Source organism: Bidens hawaiensis, unplaced genomic scaffold (assembly GCF_021521415.1).
Source record: "Bidens hawaiensis isolate Kalapana, Puna unplaced genomic scaffold, B.hawaiensis_p1.1 tig00011186_1, whole genome shotgun sequence".
In the NCBI taxonomy this organism is placed as follows: domain Eukaryota; kingdom Viridiplantae; phylum Streptophyta; class Magnoliopsida; order Asterales; family Asteraceae; genus Bidens; species Bidens hawaiensis.
Window position 1 is genome coordinate 437,068 of NW_027491868.1, and position 19,726 is coordinate 456,793.

Consider the following 19,726-nt stretch of genomic DNA (forward strand, 5'->3'; position numbering starts at 1 on the left):
CACATTTTGTAGGCCTTCTAAAGTATAAAAATGGACATATTGGTAATTTTACTACTCTAATGTGTCCAATTTTGTGGAGTTTATAAAGATTAACCGAGTTTATTTATGAAAAGAAAGACAGGTAAAAGAAATCTTTCTTTTTTTATCTTTTCTTTTGGTACCTTCTATTTCTCTTTAATTTATTTTCCTTTTAAATCTTTTCAATTTGAAAGGATACAAACTTTTTTATTTTACTCATCATTTTCTTTTCTCTCCCCTCCTTTTCTTTCTTTTAATGAAACTCGGGAACACCTCTTTTAACATTTCTTTTCTTAAATGAAACTCGGAAACACAACGTATTTTTTACATCCCTCATTTTCCTTCTATTTCCTCATTTAAATGAAACTCGTGAACACAGTGTAAAAGTTAAGTTTCTAAGAGCATTCTCAATGGGTTCTTTATCTTTATCTTTAAAATTTAACTAAAAAACACAATTTTTATAATCTGTACATCATTTTCTAAAAACCTCTCCCAACTCATTCTCCATTCCCAACTCTATATTTTTTTTATTATTTTTCTCTTTCTTCCATTTAAAATCTTAACTCATAATTATTTTGTCTTATTATCATTTTCAATATAAATTGATTTCTAAAATATTTTTATAAAAGGGTAGTTGGAAATGAAGCGTTGTGACAACACTCTAAATTTGGAGGCTTCCTATACCATTTCACTAAAATTTAGAAATGGAGTTTGGAGATAGAAAATAGGTTGGAGTGGTTATTTAGATAATTTTTCTAAATTTTAGAAATAGAGATGAGTATGAAGAACCCATTGAGAATGTTCTAAGAGCATTCTCAATGGGTTCTCCATCCCCATCTTTAAAATTTAACCCAAAAACACAATTTCTTAAATTTATACATCATTTTTTAAAAACCTCCCCCAACTCATTCTTCATTTCTATCTTTATATTCTTTTTTTATTATTTATTTCTCTTTCTTCCATTTATATCTTAAACTATTAAGGAGGGAGTTAGAAATGGAGTGCTTTGACATTGCTCTAAATTTGGAGATCTATTGTAGCATTTTGTTAAAATTTGGAGATGGAGTTTGGAGATGGGGAATGGATTGGAGCCATTTTTTAGATGTTTTCTTTAAATTTTAGAGATGGAGATAGAAATAGGGAACCTAATGGGAATGCTCTAATTAGTTTTAGTTCATCATCTTTATCTCTATTATTACACTAAAAAACACCACATTTTTTCTCCTACTTAATTAAATAATATTTTTTATACATTGATCATTATAGTTTTTTCTATCTTCTACTCACAATCAATTCAAAAAATATTAAAGAATAAATAGGGGCAAACTTTGTTTCCCCGAATTTATAAAAACTCATTAAATTTTCTCTCTACACCATATAATTTACACTCACAACCACTTAAAATTTCATCATATAATTTGCAAATTTTTCTCACATACTTTTTAGAAGATAGGATGAAAATACTCTTATTTAGTTTTTAACTTTTTAAAAATTTGACTCAAGACATAAAGTTTGCGTAGACGTGTCACAAGCTGATTTTTTTTGCACTTATACGAAGCCAGACATTTCGTATTATTGGACAAAATGTTGTGTAAAGTTAAATGGTTATTTTGCTAAAAATTGTTTTTTGAACGGATACTTTTGTTGGTTTTTCAATGGTGAAGTACAATTCTAAAACATTGATTTAAAAATGTTTCGAATTCATTATTTATTAAGTAACTTCATTACAACATAGTCGGACTATAGCGGGGCATCGAAGCTCTCCAAATTTAAAGAGTGCGGTAACCTAAATACAAGAAAGTCTCCTTTCTAAAAAAAGTAACCGCGTTGTTTTAATACTACTTAATACTTTTTTTATTTAAAAATTAATGTCAAAGAACGACCAAGCCAAACTCTGAAGCCAGCGTGCGCCTGGTTAAGGCAACATAGTCTGACTAGATTTGGGCATCGGAGCTCTCCAAATTGAATAGTGCAGTAACCTAAATACGAGAACGTCGTTGTTCTAAAAAAATAGTACCTGCGTTGGTTTAACGCTACTTAATATTTTTTTATTTAAAAAATAATGTCAAAGAACTGTCAAGCCAAAATCTGAAGCTAGTGTGGAGCCGGTTAAGGAAACATAATCTAGCCAGAGGAAGCATCGGAGCTCTCCAAATTTAAAGAGTGCGATAACCTAATTACAGGAAAATCATCGATCTAAAAAGAATTAATAAAGTTAAATGGAATCAATAATATATGTTTCTTCAATGAATTGTATCCCAAATTTTGACATTAAATGTTAAATATAAAAAAAAGGGTAAAATAGCATAGAGAAGAACATGCTTGATTAAGGGTAACATATATTATTTTTTTTATTGAGTTAAGTGTCATTTTAGTACATGTGGTTTGGTCAACTACGCAACTTTAGTACCGTTTTTGAATTTTTTGCAAATGGCTACTTCACGTTTCTAAAACTTGTCAATTTAGTACCTTTTTCTAACCCCGTCTATTTTACTCGTTAAATCAGGGGTAAACTAGTAAATTCCTTAATTTATTATATATTAATAAGTTATAGAAAGTTCAAGGACTAACTTTGTAAATAAATGTAAATAATAGTTTTAGATACATATAAAGTTGAAGGACCTTTACGCAAAACTTACTAAAACTTGATTTTAAGTCTTCTTCCTAACCAAAAATCTAACCACCACTCAAATTTTTCCGGCAACCTTTTAATCACAACAATAGAGATACACTTCAAAGGTTATCACTGTAGGCCACTATCCAACACCACCGTCTTCAGCCGACAACACGGAAAGCAATCATCAACTTGATTTCGCAACTTTTGCATCCGATTTAGATGGTGGCGACTTGATTTCGTGGCGGAACCCTAGAGCTGCAGGTTTCCGTGATGATGGTTCTTTTCGGCGCCGTTGAAAAAGCTTGTAACTCATCGTTTGGAAATCGTTTTAAAAAATCCACAATTCAGCCATACTTGTGAAGATCGATTGCTCGATTGTTCAATTTGATGAGATATGATTCGAAATCGAACCTGATTTGGAAGAGATCGTTACCCAATGATGAAATTGAGAAGAAATTAGTGGAGATAGAGTCGGGGGTGGGCGGGTGCGGCAAATGGTTCAGGTTGTGGGTGGCGGTTAAGAGGACGGAGGGTGAAACGAGGACGTTTTGGAATAGGTTGGTGAATTTGTCGTTGTGGTATTGGGAGAGGACTAGGGTTTTGAGTTGGGGCTGTGTTGGGGTTTCCGGCGGAGAGACGTCGACGAGATGGAGTGAAGTTTTATTTATTTATCTTTTATTTTTTATATATATAAGTTATATAAAGGGGAATGGTTTAAAAGAAACAAAGAAATAAATAAAAACAATGTAGATTACCAGTTTACCCCTGATTTAACGAATAAAATAGACGGGGTTAGAAAAAGGTACTAAATTGGCAAGTTTTAGAAACGTGAAGTAGTCACTTGCAAAAAATTCAAAAATGGTACCAAAGTTGCGTAATTGACCAAACCACTGGTACTAAAATGGCACTTAACTCTATATATAATTACTAGGTTATTGACCCGTGGGCGCCACGGGTGAAAAAATATAAATCATGAAACATCCACACGTTTCTAGCATCAACTGATATATAAATCATGTAAAAACATAACATTCAACTAAAATAACATCCATTTTACAATTATAAATTAGTAAATAGTTCCTTATAAACCATATTGTAGTTTTATTTGTAACTTTAACTTCATTGTCTAATATAAGCATTTTAACACCGTCTCTACTCTTCACTTGTGTAAAGCCACATATAGTTGACCATGTGTAGACACCGGTTCTCGCGTGTATATGTCAACTCTTGCTAGTGATTGACCTTGACTTTTATAAATGGTCATTGCAAAACAATCCGCAACAGGAAACTGTCTTCGTTTCAATATGGATGGCAGTTTCTTAGCTGAAGGAGTTAGACCACTACGAGTTATATAAGTGTGAAACTCAATGTTAGTACCTGAAATAACATTTAGTTCGATAAAACGTCTCCGCAAGTTAATTACTTGTAATCTGGTTCCGTTGCATAAACCGTTCTTTTGATCAATATACCTTAGTAACATTATTGGCACACCAAATTTTAGAACCAATCTATGATTAGGCATACCAGACATCTTTAAACCATTTAGAAAATCCGGTGAGTGTAATGCTGGATCGAAACCAGGACCAACACTATCAGACTTGTCTATACTATCGCAACTGAGATATTTAACTTGTTCTCCGGGAAACAAAGACAAAAATTTGTCATTCATATCTTGGACAACCTCATTTAAAGGTGCAAGTATGGCCCTTTATTAAAAATATGAAATATCATTAAAATTTTCCAATAATGCTGGATATACAAAATCAATCAGATCAGAAATATGATCGAATGAATCACCAATCAAAAGATCATATGGTATATCTATAATGACGTTGTTGTATTTATAAATAATGAAATGCAAATGTTGTATTTATAAATAAATGATAATTTTATATGAATTATAAGACATCATAACTTATTTGAATCAAATACAAAAACATACAAAGACTAACAAAGATAAATGAAAAATTAAACTATTTTATAACTTATATCATGAGCACAATAATAAGCAAACAAAGAAATTGGTCTCTAAATCAACAAAACAGTATTACAATTTTGATTCAACAAAACTTCTATCTCAATGTTGATTTAAAAGAAGAACATTATCTAAGACATTTGTTACACATCAATAACCATAATGTTTATTACTCTAAGATAGTACCCGTGTTTATTTACACATCAATTTAAATATATGTTGCACATCAATGTTAAAAGATGAACAATATCGAATACATTTCTTTTTATAAGTATATTTTAAATTTATGTTACAAACAAACTGTTATGACAATCTAAAAACTAAATTTAGTCTTTCATAATACTATAATTAATTCATCTTCAAAATAAAGTCTTAATCAATATTCAGTAACATATTAGTTTTCATTCAAGTATAGCTGGCATATAGTTTATTCCTAATATATATCATTTAGGAAATTATGCAAAGCTTTCTCATCCATTTTTTTATAACTCATTTGTGGATAAATTATGTTAAATAGTTATTGAATGCATATAATAATAATAATCTAATATTGTTTTAATAGTTTGTGCTATGTAGTTGTATTGTTTTACCCATTTAGACAAATTGCATCTACTCGGGAGAATAAACTTTTCGCCATATTTCATACATGCTAATTTGGTGGTGATGAAAATAGAAATTTAATTTTGTTAAAACTTAAACATATGGTCAACTATATGTTGCTTTATCACGAGTGAAGAGTAGAGACGGTGTTAAAATGTTTATATTAGACAATGAAGGAAAAAGTACAAATAAAACTAAAAATGTCGTTTATAAGGAACTATTTTGTAATTAATGAAATTCTCATTTTTAATATATCTAATGATTGTAAAATGCATGTTATTTTTTTTGAAAGTTATGTTTAGTAAAGTTTTTATTTTGTTACCGACATTATTAACAATTGTATATCATCTTCTCGTCTCCACATATATGTATGAAATTATATTTTCCACTTTCATATTACCGGTGGATGTTACATATTTTATATGTTTCCACCCATGACGCCCACAGGTCAATAACCTAGTAGATAATATACATCTTTGATTCTTTAAATGCATAATGTATGAATCTTGCAAGTTATAAAAGCAATGGTATATTCACTTTAAAAAGTGTTGCAGGTAACAATATGACAATCAAAAACCTAAATTTAGTCCTTCATAATTGATCTTTAAAAATAAAGTCTTAATCAATATTCAATAACATATTAATTCTCATTCAAGTGTAGTTGACATACAGTTGATTCCTAATATATATCATTTAGGAAATTAGCCAAAACTTTCGCATCTAGTTTTTTATAAATCATTTGTGGATAAATTACGTTAAATAATTATTAAATACATATAATAATAATATAATATTGTTTTAATAGATTGTGCTTTATAGCTTTTATGTTTCTTTCAATGTGTATCCATTTAACCCGTTTTATTTGTAGCTATATTTTTTTAGCTATTTAGACAATTGTATCTACTCAGGAGATTAAACTTTTCGTCATATTCCGTACATGCTAATTATTAGTGATGAAAATAGAAATTTAAATAAAGAATTAATTAATACTAGTCAATTTAAAAGTGTAACATAATGTAAGTAATTTTATTTAATACAACGATAATTTTGGTAATACAATTATTATTGATATAGAACGAACAAATAAAAGTTTAGTATATTTAATGGAACGATTATTATTGATATAATCGTTATTATTGATATCCATATTAGAGTCCGTGTTACACACGGTTGAAAATATAAAAATAATAACATAAAAACTTGTTAAAAATATACTTAATTTTTTTAAAACCGGGTCATAGTTCCAAATCCATAATAATCTAGCTAGTATTTGAACTAACAATATACCAAAACATATTTATAATATAATAATACAAAAGATCAATATGGTACCAAACTACCAATTAAAAGTAAACTATAACCCATAACCTTCATCTCCTTCAAACAATATGAAATTTGAGATAAATGATCAACTTTGTATTGTGAGTCTCTTGGACTTGTTTGGCTGCTACAAATTCGAATTATAAGGTATTACGTCATGAATATTAGTTAAACGGTAATTGCATCATTTGAAATTAAAAGTACAAATCTAATATAATTAATATGTTATAAACAAAATGGATTCATATGTTATAAACAATTACAAAAGTTTAAATAAACATATATGTTATAATAATAACATATAAAATGATTCATAAGATTTTATTTCAGATCCCAACATCAACTATAAAATCTTTTGTTTTAAACTTAGTAACTACTTTTAAAACTGCACCGTCAACACTGTCATAAAGATCCTTGATGTTCCTTTTTAGATTTGTTAACAAGGTTTGCATCAACAATTTTCATATGAGTAGCACTATTCTTACCAAAGGATATCCTCTCCTTCATAACAAAAGAGAAGTTAAAAATACAAAGTAACAGTCCCATATCACATATATTAAACATACAAATTAAAAGTTTTCAATATTGTATTGACGGTGTCTTAGGATTGGATATCACCATTGCTAATCTGGTTTCATTCGGACATTTCAACCATTCAAGTAACAAAAAATAAGCAAGTATTTTAATCTATAAAACAAATAATATGATAACATTTATAATATTAATAATACCACTTCGTTGTTAAATCTATGTTCCAAACACTCCAGAAACAATATATCATTAGCAAACTTATCAATATTAAACACGTTGCTCTTTCAAAATTGTTGTTGACCAAGAGGAGTAAGTATTCATTTTGAAACATAGCATTCCCAAACTGATGTAATTTCATATAATTTAAAAACCGTGTGAGTTATTTTTTAAACAATATTACGTAACATTAATAAAAGAATCTAATTTATGAATTATGGAAATATCAGAAGTCATTTACTTAAAAATCTCTTACATAAAATTAAATTTAAGAAAATGTTTAATTATGAATTATATATTAAGTCAATATATAATAAATAATTAACTTGTTTATTGTATATTAAAATTTATATCGTTAGATAGTTTTACAAAATTAATACACCTTTATTTTAAATTTTAAAATGTCATTAATTTGGATGCATATTTTGATAAATATTATTGATTAACATTTAATAGTATTAAATGTGGGTGATGTGTATTATAGAAAGTTTTTGAAAATATCATTATGTATTTTGGAAAACTGTAATCTATATTATAGAAATTATAGAGACTTGGTCAACATATTAAAGTTTGAGAAAACAGTCTATATTAAAATTGAATAAAAACTTAAACGAATAATAATGCAAAAAAATCTATATTAATATTGAATAATAATAATCTTGTGAACAATATATGTAAAGTAAATAATATGAATGTAAAAAAAAACATTGTAATGTTTTTCGTTACAAATATTCCATTAAAATGGATTTAGTTTGAATTTAAGCTATTTAAGTTATTCAAATTCGATTTTTCCAACATATAAGGAAAGTCAAACTATATAATTGTAATAATGAGATTTTTAGACTAAATATATATATATATATATATATATATATATATATATATATATATATATATATATATATATATATTAAATTGTACATGTTCAAACTAAGATATAATAATAAATTTTTTGTAAATTAAGTATATATAAGTAATAATCGGTTTCTATAATACCATATTAAATGTGTATAAAAATATAAAATGTAAACTAATATAATATTGGAAAGTGTAATGATGTTTTAAATTGGACGGAATATTTTTGACTTAATTGAACATTGACAAAAATAATAGAGTAATGATTATGCTACTATAGGTAATTTAATGTACATTATAATCTTACTTGAATATATTATAAAATAATCAATTAAAATTCATTTACATAATATAAAATAATCATTTAACTTACATAGATTGTGAAAAGAAATATACATCAATATTAAAAAAAAATATATACCTGAATATTAAAAAATAAAAAATATACATCTTATCAAGTAATACTCAATCCATAAAATCTTCTTTTCTCATCCAAAAAATTCCTAAAATTAAAAAAACAAATCCAATCTATGAATGTGTAGATTTGACATATATTAAGACAACCTAAATCTTGTTGATCATCCGTATAAAAAATATATAAAAACACAATAAAATTAAATGTATAATATTAATCAAGGTGAACTTGTGTTCACAACTTACAAATGTATATTAGAAAAACAAAATGAGAATATTGTTTTGAGTCTTCCTCATTTCAAGCAAAAAATCATGCTCATGAGATCTTTTATTTCTTTCATAAAATATAAAAAAAATCCTAAAACTAAAACACAAATCAAAACTATGAATGTACAGATTTAGTTTTCCCTTCATCATGACCATAATACCAAAGATGCCACTTAACGAACTTCTTCAACCCGGTCGCCAATTCCGTCATCGGCTTATACCCAAGTTCCCGTCTAGCCAAACTTTTATTCGCGTGCGTAAATAGAACATCAATATAACAATCAACGACCTATTCTCACCAAGCCACACATCATGCTTGGGGATGCAAGCCTTCCTTACATAAGCTTGAATTATGTTACCCTGATACATTATTATTAACATTAGTACAAAATTGTATGAATTAATGAATGTGTAACAATACCATTTCGTCTTACAAAATCATTTTTATCAACCAATCTTCTCCGGGCTTTGAATTGTCCTTGAGACGCCATAGTTTTAAAATACGCACCTTGAGGACATGGTCACTGTTTAGCACATCCAATTGGTTCAACATTGTGATGTTTGTCGGCTCCATCTTCCTAGTAGTGACAAATTAAAAATAAACAAATTTTTAATTTTGGAACAATAACACTTTTAACTAAAAAAATTAAAAAACATAATGAATTATATAAGCACGACAAAAAATATAAACCTTACAAACAAACAAATTCGTTTTTTGCTAAATATGGTGTGATAGTGTAAGAATTCTTGTGTCAAAGTCATAGTATTTATACATAAGAAGTAAATGATTGAATTTTTGGAGAGTTGAATAAATAAGGAAGATATAAATGTAATTAATTAAAAACATAAAATTTGGGATTTTGAATTAGCATGAATTATGGACGAAAATTAGGAGATATTAGTTAGGGGATTTTCAAAATTTGAAAAACTTGAATGTAATGTACCTAAATTATATTATAAATACAAAATAATTAAAATTGATATCTTTAAATCTACACCATAATTTCAACTTACAACATTAATGTAAGGCCCCGTTCCAGGTAGCCCTACTTTAGCATCGGATTTACTCATAAACACAGTTCTTGCAATCAGAGTTAATTAAAACTTTCGCGGAAACGTTTACTTGAAGCATTCGTTACAAAACATTCAATCTCTTCATTGATACCATAAAACAAATCATTATATTTAAAACATCTTTTATTCCATCTTCAGATGCCAGCCGTTCAATCCATGCCATGTGTCATCCTCATGCCTTCTCGATAAACATATATACCTGCGTGCATACTAAAAGTCAGCTATGCTGAGTGAGTTCTAGTTAATCAGGCGACATACGATACATACACATATCTTCCATACACGCATATCTTATCCTGGTATAATTGTCCGTAAGAGGACGTCACATAATATCTATTAAAAAAACTATTACTATTACCCTACTATTTATATTCTCCATAGAAGGACACTCTATATATATTTTCTCCATAGAAGGAACATCCTATATACTTCCATAGAAGGAACACTATGCTTTCCATTAAAGGAACACTATGCTTTCCATCAAAGGAACAATATACTTTCCATTAAAGGAATACTATGCTTTCCATCAAAGGAACACTCTGTATATTATCCGTATAGGGAACTCTGTATATAAGCTATCATTTAATATCCATATAAGGAGCAATCATACCTATTCTTGGCAATACGTGCAATATCCGAAGATCATTCACGTATCGACAAGTAATCATCCCTGCATTACATACAATATCCATATCTTTATTTATAACCTAACGGTACATGCAATATCCGAAGATCGTTCACGTACCGACAAACAATCATTCATATCGTACACATATATCACATAGGGCATACACTTATCACTTAGGATAAGTGTATTGACTAGTCACATCGAGTATGCACACAGCCCCGAAAACATAACAAGGAAGTGGGGTTAGAAACTCACCTGAACTCGGTTACTTCTTCTGCTAACGGTTACTCCTTCTTGAGCTGTGCGCGTCTAACTGTTTAATAATTACAGTCTTAAGTACCGCTCTAGTCATCTCATTGCTACTTAATTAGTCTTACACGTCTAAGCTGTTTTACTTCATTAAATCATTACCTGGTTAGTTAATCGTTACTCATTAACCTTTAAAGGTATCTTTCATAAATTGCCAAACTCCAATGGCTGTTATGTAATTATATAATTCTTTTCTAAGTCCAGGGACCATTCTGTCTTTATATTAAACTCCTAGTTCGTTACTTTGCCCTTAACGAATTGGGTAAAGAATCATCCTCTGATTCGCTAAGCTCCCATAACGAACTAGCTAACGAATCACCCTCTGATTCGCTAAGCTCCCACAACGAACTAGCTAACGAATCACCCTCTGATTCGCTAAGCTCCCATAACGAACTAGCTAACGAATCACCCTCTGATTCGCTAAGCTCCCATAACGAACTAGCTAACTAATCACCCTCTGATTCGCTAAGCTCCCATAGCGAACTAGCTAAAGAATCACCCATAACGAATCACCAATAGTTCTTATCCAGACTTTGACTCAAGGGTCAAAGTCAAAATCGTCAAGAACACAGATTAGTCAACAAATCTTAGATAAGCAATTAAACCTTCGTTTCTTAACCAAATCTCACGATTTTGGTATCAATGGAATCGTCTGACCAGCGCCTACAAACCCTAACCATCAAATCAGCCAAACTTTCGTGTTTTAAGGGTGCGATTTAGGCATAAGGTTTACGGGTTCGTTTATCAATCGATTAACCCATCAAATCTTAACCATTTTCAGTAAGTTTAGCTTTGTTGGATTCGTTTTTACCATACAAACACAGATCTATCATTTCTAGACTAATCCAAACCTAAACGAACAAGTTCTCGATATAAACGTACCGTAAACGAGTCGAACTACGAACACGAGCTGGTCTTTGATGTTGCTTTGGTTCGTCACGACGATCTAGCACCAACAAGCTCGGGTTCTCGCCTTTGGATCTTGGTTCGGATTGTAAGACGGTGTTGTGTGTGTTTTCTAAGGTGTAGCCTATGGTGTAGAGATTGATAATAATGGAAAGGATTAGGGTTTAAGGGGTATTTATACACCCTTAAGCCCATGGACCTAAGGCCCATCTTTCCCCTTTAGTCCATAATTAAGTCCATCTAAAAGCCTACTTATTCTATCATATTTATTATTATTATTATTATTATTATCCAAATGAAAAATTAGGATGTTACAATTAAATTATTAATGTAGAAAAATAACTTACTCATTTATTTATTAACATTAATACAATTAATCATCAATTCAATAATTCTGTATATGTAAAATTGATTATCAATTACCATATATCTAAAATTATAATAAATTATGATATATTTAAAACCTTATTCATTTGGTTGAAATTTATAAAAATAGTTAACATAATATAATTAATTAGCAAATCAGCATAAATAACTTACTAATTTTTTTTTATTTGTTACCATTAATATAGCAATTGAATCAAAATACAAAAAATAAAACCTGATGATTTAAGTAAGAACGTTAAAACTCTAATTTGTATTATAATTGTTACCATTATGGATTTGTAACTCAATTGTTATTGTTAAACAATAATAAGTCAATGAATTTGTATTATAATTGTTAAAACTTAATGACCGTAATTAAGTCAATGGGTTAATGGGTCAACATCCGTAAATATGGTAAAACTTAATGATTGTTAATTAATTCAAATTTACATTCAAATTTACACCATAATTTATACAATAATTAATTCAAATTTACAAATTCCGTAATTAAACCATTTCCTTAATAAAATGGGTCATCTTTTCCTAAATTTAACATGAATGGTACAAACCTTTACAACTTTATGAATTTGATAATTTTAAATAAATATAATATTTTAACAAAATTTTAATATTTTAAATCGGTAATCTCTCTATATTATATATATATATATATATATATATATATATATATATATATATATATATATATATTCGTAATCTCTATATTAAATCCGTAATCTATTCTATTCATGAAATATCAAATAATTATCAAAATTCTATATTATATATTATCTAAAAAAATAAACAAAGGTGATGAATGAAATCAACCAAAAATAATAAAATGTTCAAAATGAAATTTTGAATATTTGGTTTTAGAAACTATAGCTACGATTTTAAAACATTACATTAATTAGAATATTCAAAATGATAAATTAAACATTAAATGAAATATGAAAGATAATACTTTAATAGCATTGATGAATCTTATTTTAATATATTATTGATTTATTTTATTAAGATGAAAATTAGAGAATGCCTTGATATACATGGAAAGTATGAGAATCAACCAATAGAAAGAGGGGATTTTGACATAAAGCCTATTGCTTTAATAGTAAAGTTAAATATATAGGGGTCAGGCTAAAATCAAATCAAAAGTTGACATATTCTAGCATTTAAAACTTTTTAATCGGTTTTCTTATATAAAAGGTTTCAAAAATACTTTATTTTAAAAAAATAAAATGAAAATGTTATATTAATCTAAATAAAAAATATTTTATCTAGCTTTTAAAGAATTTAAAATATTTACTATTAAAATCTAAAAAATCATTTTTATAACATTTTTCTAGGTAGTATTCTTAGTTTTTATAAAAGGTATATAAAGAATAATGATATTGCGTTTTGTTAAATTCGGGTGCATAAGAATAATGTCACCCGAGAAAAACCTAAACTTTTTTATCATGTCTTATGTTATTTAATCTTTTCTATTTATTAAAAATAATATGATTTTTTTAATTATATCTCAGATAATCTCAATACATTATACCATATTGGCAAAAAAAATATACTAAATTCTTCTAAATATGAAGCGTTTACATCAAGATAGAGAGCAAATGGGCAACAAGTTGTACCACAAGCCTTTTTTAATATAAATACAAAATCTTTTAAACATACGTCGATATATCTTGGAGTCATAAATTACTATGCATGACCCGTTGGACTCGGCTAAGTAGCCCCACGGCTTCAGGTGCGAAGAAACCAAAATCGTCGAATGCGGACGATATGTTGGCTTGTCAAAACAAGTTTTCTCATATTTAGTCACCTTGTATGAAGCAGTGTTTAGAGCAGCCTGTCCGGACGTGAAATCACTATGCCATAGGCCCACCAAAGGGAAAACCATGTTAGATCCACACACGCATGTTTCCCTCCACTCCATCTATAAACCGAAATGTTAGTCGGGCGAAGAGTTAAACATCCATCTAGCTGGTCAGTCAAGAAATTCCCAGGTGCTTCTTTCTTAACAGAGATACCAACACCCTTGAAATATGTCAGATAACACATCACTAACCATATCGTGTCGGTACTTAAACCCGGGAACTCTCAATGTACCGCATGCTCCCCATACGAGTCCAAACACGCCTTGCGACAAACATGACATATTTCATCAACCAAGAATAGAGAAATCACCAGACGATACTTTAGGATAGTACGATACTCCACATAATGTTGACCTAACTTTCTCTAAAAATTATCTTTAAAAACACTCTCCAATTAAATTAAAATATTTATAAAAAAAATTAAAAATAAAAAATATATTTATTTAATAAGAAAAAACACGTATTTGGTATTTAAGAAAATAAAACATTTTTTAATAGTTATAAAAAGATACATAGCATTTTTTTTAAATAAAATTAGGAAAGAAAACATAATAATAATGATTATAAAAGGTAACACAATGGAAAAGAAAAAAAATAAATAAAAAGGTCTGAATCCGTATAAATATGAAAGTTGAGGGAGAGGTTAAGTTTGAAAAAAGTAAAAAGATCTCAATTATATAAATATAAAAGTTGAAGCAGGGGTAAGTTTAGTAAAATGAAGAGGCCATATATATACACCCAAAATTAAAGCCTAACCGAATCCTGTTATGTTTTAACTTCTAAGCCTGCAGACACCACCACCGTCACCGTCATGGCACCAACACGGTGCCAGATTCCTATGGCCATTCCCGGCTCCAACACCACCATCACACCCGCCACCGGAATAACTATCTCCGAATTCCTTCAACTCTTTCCAACCCACACTCCTCCTCTTCATCACAAGGAGCCTCAACCTGATTCTACACCATGGGTTTTTTGGACAGAATCTCATTGTAATAATAATAATAATAATAATAATAATAATAATAATAATTCATCTTCCTCTTCAGGTGAGTTAGTTAGTTAGTTAGTTGGTGATGGTTTGTTTGTTTGTTCTCTTTATTATATTATTATTATTATTATTATTATTATTATTATTATTATTATTATTATTATTATTATTATTATTATTATTATTATGTTTTCATTCTTCTTAGTACTTATGCCATATACATATAACAATAGAAGCAGCAGTAGTTCACGAGAAGTTGGTATCTTCTTTTTCCACAACCAAACAAACGGTGGCCAGTGGTGGTGGTGGTGGTTACATTTGTCAGTTCTGGGCACCTGTAACATTAGACGACGGCAGGCAGCTACTCTCAACTTCTGGTCATCCATTTGTCGTCGGTTATCTTACCAACCAGCTTGCAATGTACAGGCAGTTTTCTCAGAAACTAAAATATAATATGGAAACCATGAGCTAAAGAAGCCAATGATTTTGCCTTAACTCATTGCCTTATATTATGGGATTCTTTTAACTAAAATATCCCTTGATTTATGCTTGCCTTGTTTATGCATTTTCCTTGTATAGATTGTTAGCCTATATATGTTGATGTAATTCTCTTCTGTTAACATAACAAAAGATATAGAAATAATATTATGTCTGATATCAATTCTTTTATGGTATCAGAGCAGGCAACGAGCCGCTCAAAAAATTCAAAACCCTAAAACCCCTTATCGCAGCCGAGATGGGAGATAAAACACAGAACAACAAAACTGATGGGGCTGCCATTGATGTCAGCTCGCCATTCTATCTCCACCCATCTGACTATACCAGGCAGATGCATGTTAACGATCTGTTGTCCGACAACAACTACGTTGATTGGGCACAAGAGATGGAGAATTTTCTTTTTGCCAAAAACAAGATTGGGTTTGTAGATGGCACAATTAAGAAACCAGAAAGCGGATCATCCGACTATATGGCGTGGAGGAGATGTGATGCAATGTTAAAGGGGTGGCTAACCACCGCTATGGAGAAAGATATTCGTGGAAGCGTTAAATACGCTACTACTGCATCGGAAATATGGGCGGACCTCAAGGAGATGTTTGGGAAACAAACTGCACCTCGTGCATACGAATTGAAGCAGGCACTCACAAACACGAGGCAAGACGGAGCGTCGGTGTGTGCTTATTTTACCAAATTACATGTGATATGGGAAGAGATTCAAACAATAATTCCCTCCCCACACTGCACCTGTAATGGTTGCTCCTGCAATCTTGGAAAACAACTTGAAGACCTCAGAAATAAAGAGAGATTGTATGAATTTCTCATGGGACTAGATGGAGAATTCTCTGTGATAAAAACCCAGATCTTGGCGCTAATCCGAGTCCCACGTTGACAGCGGCTTTCCAACTTGTGTCTCAAGACGAGCAACAAAGAATGATCTCTACCGAAAAGCGAACAACCGTGGAATCTGCTGCCTTTCAGACTCAGATGAGGCGAGCAGGCAATACGAACTCACAAAACAAAATGACAGCAAAGGCTGGAAAACGTGTTACAAATGATCGTGTTGTCGTGTTGAACACTGCGATTTTTGTAACAAAGACGGACATAATTGTAAAGGGTGTTTCAAACTAGTTGGTTATCCGGAATGGTGGCTGGGAAAGGGAAAGAGTGAGACACCCAAGGCCAAGGCAGCGCTCGTTGAGAGTGAAGAAAGTCCAATTCGGGGCTTAAACAACGAACAATATCAACAATTCTTGAACATGTTTACGGAAAAGAACGCACTCGGCAAGGAAGAAGTGCAACAAACAGCAAACTTGGCAGGTACATTCGAATCAAATAATAAATGGGTAGTGGACTCGGGCGCCACCATCCATATAACACATCGAACAGATTGGTTTGATAATCAGGTAGTAACCTCAAATGAGTTACCAGTAATGATACCAAACGGCGAGTCAATACCAGTTGAAGGGAGGGGAACATGTACTCTGCCGAATGGGATTAAAATTAAAAACGTGTTACATGTCCCAAAATTTACATGTAACCTTTTATCTGTTAGCCGCATATCAGAAGACTTGCAATGTACCGTGACTTTTTTTCCTACTTTTTGTATCATGCAGGCCTTGAACTCGAGGAGATTGATTGGAGTGGGTAAGTGCAAACAAGGACTCTATGAGGTAGAGATGGTGGGGAATAAAAGAAGGGCTGTGGCAATAACTTTGGACGTGTGGCATAAACGGTTGGGACATGCTTCATTTGACAAGCTCTCTCGTTTTGATTTTGTTAGAAATTTATCTTTAAAGACAACAACTGTTGTTTGTGATTCTTGTGCTAAGGCAAAACACACCAGGTCACCTTTTCTCATTAGTTCTATTAGTACTAAAGATTGTTTTGAACTCTTGCATTGTGATATATGGGGAAAGTACCGAACCCCGTCTCTCACCCGGGCACATTATTTTTTGACGATAGTTGATGATTATAGTAGATCGATTTGGGTATTTCTCTTAAAACACAAATATGAAGCAAGCGATTGCTTAATTGCTTTTCATAATTTTGTGAAAACCCAATTCAATAAGACCGTGAGACGTTTTCGGTGTGATAACGGTGGTGAGTTTACCTCCAACCGTATGATTAATTTTTATACCGAACAAGGCATTTTTCTTGAAACAACATGTCCACACACACCGCAACAAAACGGTGTGGTGGAACGCAAACATCGGCATTTACTTGAAACTGCTAGGGCCCTAAGGTTCGAAGCAAAACTGCCATCGAGATTCTGGGGTGAGTGTATTTTGACCGCTGCGTACACAATTAATAGATTACCCTCAAAGGCAATTGACAATAAAACTCCTTTTGAATTGGTGTTTAATCAAAAACCTGACTTCGACCACATGAAGGTATTCGGTTGCCTTGCTTACTACCGAAACACCGAAACGGGTGGTGACAAGTTCGAAGAGAGGGGGAAGCCGGGAATTTTTTTGGGATATCCGTCGGGAACGAAAGGTTTCAAGATTTTTGACACCCACAAAAATAAAATAATCATCTAAGAGATGTAAAATTCTTTGAAACTGTCTTTCCTTACAAATCAAGCAATGCCACTGAAACTTATGATGGAAAAGAAATCTTCATGTTTCCACCTTGGTATTATGACAAGGAAACAAATTTAAAAGAACATGAAGAAACTGTTGACTTGCATGAAGAAAATGATTTGCATGCCAATAATGGTCCCATGCAAGCTCATGAGGGTATTGAAAGTCAAGACAGTGATGGCACTGGCCAAACTAAAAATATTAGCCTTGAAAATGTCACGTCCCAAACTGAGAATTCTGGCCTAGAAGAAGTCATGATCCAAACTGAACTTCCTGCTCATATTGAGAACGAAGGGCCCACTAGAGAAAGAAGGGAACGAGTCCGGTCTAAACGACTCGATGGTTATGAAGTAAAACTCCCACCATCCATCGATCATGCACTACCCAACTCCACTCAAGACTCCTCAACGGTACACCACATATCTAACTATATTTCTTATAATAAATTCTCCAATAATCACAAAGCTTTTCTAACGGCCATTAGTGCCAACGATGAGCCCAAAACTTTTCATCAAGCTGTGCAGGATAAAAATTGGAGAGACGCAATGAAAAAAGAAATTGAAGCACTTGAGTCAAATGAAACTTGGACCCTAGAAGATTTACCACTAGGGAAGCGAGCCATAGACTCCAAATGGGTTTACAAGGTGAAGTACAAACCGAATGGGGACATTGAAAGATATAAAGCGAGATTGGTGGCAAAAGGTTTCACGCAAATGGAAGGTATCGACTTTCATGACACTTTTGCCCCTGTCGCCAAGTTGGTGACTGTTCGTACTCTACTAGCCGTTGCGGTTAAAAGAAACTGGGTAATACACCAACTAGACGTGAATAACGCTTTCCTACATGGAGATTTGAACGAGGAAGTCTATATGAAAGTTCCTCAAGGTTTTGATAAAGGAAAAGAAAAGAAAGTTTGCCGACTGAGAAAATCATTATATGGTCTAAAACAAGCGTCAAGAAACTGGTATCAAAAGTTTACTTCAGCATTGCTTGAAATGGGTTTTAGGCAATGCAAGGCGGACCACTCGTTATTCATTTTTAACACAAAAGAGACATTCATTGCTGCTCTTATATATGTGGATGATGTGATTGTGGTCGGGAATGACGTCACAAAAATCAAAGAAACAAAGATCTTCTTAAACAAGCGTTTTAGCATCAAGGACCTTGGACCACTCAAATACTTCTTGGGCATTGAAGTTACAAGAACTCAAGACGGTTTGGTCCTTAGTCAAAGGAAATATACCCTCGACATTCTCGAAGATAGTGGAATGCTTGGTTGCCGTCCTAGTGCATTCCCGATGGAACAAAACTTGAAGCTTGGAAAAAGAGATGAAGGGGAATATGTGGACGCCAGTCAATACCGCGGGTTAATAGGTAGACTTACCCGATGAGTTAGAGGGAATTCATTCAACCTTCCATGTTTCCCATCTGAGGAAGTGTCTAGCTGATGACACGTCTCACGTGCCATTGATGGACATTGAGGTTGATGAACAGTTGAATTACATTGAGCAACCGATAGAGATTGTTGATCGCAAGGAGAAGCAACTTCGTCGCAAAGTTATACCCTTGGTGAAAGTGATATGGAAGCATCGTAAAGGTTCAGATGCTACTTGGGAAGCTGAGGATGAGATGCGCAAGTTCTACCCTAATCTGTTTAAGTAATAGTTAAGTTTCGGAGACGAAAC